This window comes from Myotis brandtii, unplaced genomic scaffold, assembly GCF_000412655.1.
Source record: "Myotis brandtii unplaced genomic scaffold, ASM41265v1 scaffold1503, whole genome shotgun sequence".
NCBI classification, from domain to species: Eukaryota; Metazoa; Chordata; class Mammalia; order Chiroptera; family Vespertilionidae; genus Myotis; species Myotis brandtii.
The window spans coordinates 40,881-47,179 of record NW_005355427.1 but is presented as its reverse complement, the minus strand read 5'-3'; positions in this window follow the sequence as shown (position 1 = coordinate 47,179).

The window sequence follows — 6,299 nt, the reverse complement described above, 5'->3', positions numbered from 1 at the left end:
CCAAAGATGGCATATCCCCCTTCTAGCTGGTTACGTCGTCTTTGGTCAATCCTGTCCCGGAGGGATTTAATGTGATCTTTGACAATTCCTGATTCATTTACAAAATAGCAGCATTCTTCCCCAAGAAAGAAACAGGAACCTCCTTTTTCAGCTGTCAAGAGATCTAAAGCACGCTGGTTCTGTAGGGCTACTGCTGCTAAGGAGTCTACCTGCCTTTGAAGGGATTCAAGGGAATTGCTAATGATGGAGATATCTTCTGAAAATTCAGCAGACAATTTGTGGTAGAAATGAACAGAGGAGTAAATGCCTCCTACGCCTGTCCCTACTGCAGTGAGAACTCCCGTACCCACTAAGAGGGGGACAAGGGCCGCCCTTTTGTGGCGAGACCTGAGAAGACCAAGAGAGGATTGATGTCAGGCCTCCTGAGAGCTTCTTTTGTGTCAATTAATATCAGGAGCTGTCCACGTTTGGCTCTCATCATCCTGTTCTAGCTGTGGGAAGCTCTCTCAGGACCACCTCCACCTGTCAGCAACTCTACTTCTCCGCTTAGGTTGCCTGATCTTCCTCCAGTGTCTTCTGAAAATAGTCTTTTGAGTAGAGCCAGGCTAGCAGTGGGACCCCTGCTTAGAGATTACACCTTTAGGCAGTTAATCATGGGTAATTAATCTATGTTTCAAAGCCAAAATCCTCCATCTGTACCATATCCTCCAACTCTAGTTCCCCCTCAGGTGGCCTGGTGCAGGTTCAGATTGGCTACAATCTGCTGCCTTTTCTGCAGGAGAAGTTTCAGCTGGTCTGGGCTCAGTGGAATTGATCAAAAGCTATTCTGGTTGAGAATGTTTCCTGCCCATCCCACAGGAGGGGGCTAAGCATTTCCTCCTGGTCCCAGACAATAGCTTCTGAGGGTCTTACTATTGGAATATGCTGCTCTGGGCTGTTCTCCCAACCCCCACCAAATGCACCTAGTGTGGGTATCTGGGACTTCAGAGAGCTGATCCAAACTCTTTCTTGTTGAAAGTGCTGTTCCCAGCCTGCAGGAGGGGAAGACCTGCTCCATCCCTCCTTCCACTAACTGGCTGTCTGAACTCACAGGGTGCTTGGATCCGCCTTCCCATTATGCATTCACAAACCTCAGCTCCCACTGGTCTGTCTCTTCAATATAAGTCTTCCCAGGGGATGCCATGGGATGCCACAAAAAAACAACCCAGCCTGCTCTGTGAGGACCCTGCACCCTTGCGCCAGATCCACAGAAGAGGTTACAAAGTCAGCCCTGTGCAGGATGCTGATCTCTCTGCGCAGCCCTTCTCAGTAAAGCTGAGGCTGAGAATCCCAGCCTTGCTCACATTCCCAGCACTCCTCAGTGCAGGTCAAAAACCCCCAAACTTCCCTGCCACCCACTCCAAAGAATGGAGCAGTCCCTGCAGCTCCACAGTTTGGGGAGAGGTTCCAACCCCACACTCGAAGTGGGATAATTCTCTCTCCTTTCCCCATGCCACACAGCTTAGCTGCTATCTGGGGCTCTGCACATTGCCTTTCAGAATGCAGAGAGTCCTTCAAAGTCACTGCTGGGTGCAGCTCTCAACCCTCTCCCATTTTTTTGAGTCAAACATCACAGCGCAGCTTTGCCAGCAGTCAGAACCTGGGGTGAACCTCTCCGACAGTGGATGCCATCAATAGGCACACTCACTTGGAAGCTTCCCAGGCAGACAGAGTTCCCCTGAATCCTTCTGTCTGTTGCTACGCAGGCTCTCCTTCCAGACTCTGCTGTTCAGGGTTTGGGACCCCCGCTTGGGGATGTGAACCCACACTCCCAAGGGGAGGGAGTTTTGTAGCCAATATCACTGGGGCCTCTTAGCTGAGCACCAGCTCTAGGGGAGCTCCCCATTTCCGTGTTTCCCCCCTCTTACCTGTCTCTGTGTTGTTTCTTCAGTGCTTCTTAGACAAATATGTCCAATCAGCTACACTTCTCTTGTTTTTTTCAAGCTGACCATGCAGTCTTTAGCTGTAAATCCAGTCCTTTGCTGGGAGGAAGGGCACTCAGGCTCCTGTTACACCACAGCCATCTTCCCCTTAACAGTTCCTTTATTGACTCTTCCAATTTTTGGTGGATACTGGTGTTCCTTGGCTTGTAACAGCCTAACTACAATCTGCTGCCATCTTCAGATGAACTTCTTGCCTTATTCTCTATATTACTAATCTTCTGAATGGACACTTGTCATTGGATGTAGGTCATATTTGTTTAATTCAGGATGATCTCATCTCAAGATTCATCACATTATTACATCTGCAAAGACCCATTTCCCACCTAAATTTACAATCACAGTTATCAGGGGTTTGGAACTGGACATAGATTTGGGGGGATCACCAATCAACCAACTATATCCCCCATATCAAATTAATATCCCCCTGTTTTGACCTTACACAGCACATTCGCATTTCTGTATTATAGGTGTGTGAATACAAGTCCGTTTCTATGATCAGAGGTCAAAATCTTCAAGGCTAGGGACTAGGTCTTATTTGTATCTGTATAACTCATTTCTTATCACAGTGCTTGGCATATAGTAAGTGTTCAATTAATTATTGTTGAAATTTTAAAATGGCTGATTTACCTTCCACTTACAGGATAGAGGGAAGTGTTACCTAACCATCAGAGTTATGATGTAGAATAAATGTCTTCCTCTAAGAAAATATTGGCTCCCCTATCACCAGGAGGCAATTGTAACTCCCTGTAGTATTTTAGTCCAAACAGCAAGGGTCTCTTGAGAATTCCCAAGTCAAACTATCCTGTGTCCCTTAGCATATTTGTGATTTACTCAAGTAACTATCATTTATTCATTCAATTAAGTGAGCTCCTATGTGCCAAACACTAGGTTAAGCATGGTATGAAGATACATAAATCGACAAGATATAGGTATTGCCTTTTATGAGCTTAGAGTATACCCAGAAAGGAAATACACACATATATGACATTTATGGGATCATATAGAATCATCTGCATGTAGGTGTGACTGGGGAACTTCTGCCAAGAATAAGCTAGAGAGTTAATTGCCTGACTATAAATTAGAACTATGGACTCAGCAAGGAAAGCCTGCCATTTTTTTTTGCCAAAACGTCCATTTTCCTTGGGATTCCTGTGATACAATACTAATTACTCAGGTTACATATACTCTGCTCATTTAGTGGATTAGAAAAAAACATGCCTGATTACCAAATCCTATCTAAGAACCCTTTAAACATAAGAATAACCCAACTCTTTATTCTATATTTCAGCCTTAGTTGATTAAGGCAGATCACCAAGAGGTCTATTTTGCATAATATCCCCTAGATGCACCATCCTTGGGGATGTAAATACTACTTAGGAACTGATAATTTGGCATCTCAGATGCTGGAATTAAGATGCTTAAATAAAGCAGGAGAATTAAAGACTGGGTGAAATTTCTGGAATGAAGTAGGGGAGAATGGAATATGGAAGGGAGATTTGAAGGATATATGTTCCCCTTTGATGTCCAGGGATAAAAAGATAAGAAGTTAAGAATAGGATGGGGGTTAGGTACAAGGAAATAGTCTTACTCATATATACCCCCACATACACACACATAAACTAATAAAAAGTAGCCATGGGGTGAAGGGATGGAGTGAGGAATCCAAGCACCAAACTAAGTTGGGAGGATTGGAGCCAGGTGACAACACTATGGCTGAAAACTAAACTCTTGAGCTTTCATTTGGTGTTGAGATTTATAATATTATCAACACGCGTGTATAGTGCTTAACAATTTATAAAGTTATTTCATATCTACTATTACATAGCCTTTAAAGGTAAAAAATAATTACTAAATTCACACATCCACATGGTGCCAGAATTTCATGTTAATCATTGTTTTCTTCTTATATGATCTTAGTGAAATAGTGTGTAAAAACTGACCATTATTATTATACCTACATTTAACAGAGAAGGAAGTAAGCCAGAGGAGCAAGTGACTTGGCCCAGTTACATAGTTGGTAAGTGATGGAGTTTAATCTTTACCAGAAGTACTGAACTTATTTAAGCCTTCCCTAACACTACCTACCCTCCCCCAAAGAATTAATGGCCATTTCCTCTGGACTCTTATGGCACCTAGTATAGTTTAAAGCTCTATTAAAGCACTCATCTCTATGTATTATAAGTATTTGAGCATGTGCCTGCTCCCACATTGAATTGAGAATTCTTATATCCTTGAGAGAAGGGACCTTAATTTCTTCCCTGTTTCTCCTTTATCCAGACAGTGCTAGAATACTTTTGAAGAATGAAATGTCTAAATAAATAGATGAACTGAAGTTTTCACACATACTTTTACACAAGTCATGGCCCTGCAAGATGAGTGCTCCTAATGAATGTCTCCAAAGAACAGTTGGTTCTCTCTTGAGCCTGGATCCATCAACACATTTATTAAAAACCTTGATAAGACTGGACCATTTGCCAGCCTCCTCATTCAACATGACTGGGACCACTGTCTCTAAAAGAGGTTCAGTTCCAGGGCTTGTGTGACCCTGAATATAGCCCATCTCACAGAAGATGCCCTCATATCTCTCTGCCTGAATTTAGATGGCCCTAGTAATGAAGAGGATATTGGAGGAGGAAACAGGAAGAGAAAAAAGGAGAATAGGGAGTTTCCTCAAAATATTAAAAATGGAACTGCCTTTTGACTCAGCACTCCCACTTCTTGAAATATATCTTAAGAATCCCAAAACACCAATCAGAAAGAATATATGCACCCCCATGTTCATAGCAGTGTTATTTACAATAGCTAAGATCTGGAAACAGCCCAAATGCCCATCAGTAGATGAGTGGATAAAAAAAGCTGTGGTGCCCTGGCCAGTTTGGCTCGGTGGATGGAGCGTCGGCCTGCGGACTGAAGGGTCCCAGGTTCGATTCCAGTCAGTGGCATGTACCTTGGTTGCGGGCACATCCCTAGTGGGAGGTGTGCGGGAGGCAGCTGATCAATGTTTCTCTCTCATCGATGTTTCTAACTCTCTGTCTCTCTCCCTTCCTCCCTGTAGAAAGTCAATGAAATATATTTAAAAAAGAAAAAGCTGTGGTACATTTACACAATGGGATATAATGCAGCTGTAGAAAAGAAGAAGCTATGACCTGTTGCAACAGCATGGAGGGGCCTAATAAATAAAATAAACTGAAGAACAAAATAGAAACAGAGGCATGGAAATATGAAACAGACTGACAGAGCTCAGAGGGGAGGGAAGAAAGAGGGTACTGGATAAAAGGTGAACATTTGTAATAGTGTCAACAATAAGCCACTATCAAAGAAAAGGAGAATAGGGAAGGAAATAGAAAGAAGACAAGGAGAGATGGACGGGAGAAAATGAGCTAGTACAGAGGGGATACTGAAAATAAGCAGATGTACCACCTTAAATCTGATAACGAATGGTATAGGAATTAGCTAATTGGCATGTAAAATAATCTCATTTGAGTTTCCAGAAGCATAGAGCTGATGTTTCTTGTCATACAAGCTGACTCTAATGAACACCTGTGCCCTTTACAATTTGCAAGAAAGATAGCAAGGTATAGTTGACATAGGTTATGGTGTAAGGCAAATATGGATTCAAACCCTGAGATGTATTACTGGGCAAGGAACAACTCTCTGAGGCTCATTTTCCTCATCTGTTAGATGAGGATAATATCTACCTTGTAAGGTTATCTACCTTATGAAGATCTAAATATATAAAGCCTCTGTGACCATTATGACCGATCGCTATGATGCGCACTGACCACCAGGTGAAAGATGCTCAATGCAGGAACTGCCCTGTGGTGGTCAGTGCACTCCCACAGCCAACTTCCCATGGTCAACCAACCTCCTGTGGTCCCTCCTGCTGGCCGGCCAGGTGGTCAGTAAGCTCCCACAGCCAACCTCCCATGGCCGGCCAACCTCCCGCAGTCCCTCCCTCTGGGTGGCTGGCCCCAATTGGCCCTGATCACCGACCAGGCCAAGGAACCCCACCAATGCACAAATTCGTGCACCGGGCCTCTAGTTAGTATATAAAGTGTTTGGTAAATAGGCAGTCAGCAAATGATAGCTACATTATTATGTGCTGCTAGGAGGCTGCATAGTGAAGAAAGCACAGACCTTGTGTATAGACCAAGGTTTGAATCCTATTTCTGATATTTACTAGTTAGATTTCATATCCTTCTCCTGAAAATTAACTATGTTACCCTTTGAATTACTACCTCGGAAGTGTGCATGAGAATTAGGAGCACAACCTCTGGAGTTTTAATCCTTGTTTACTCTGTAACCTTGAATAAATTA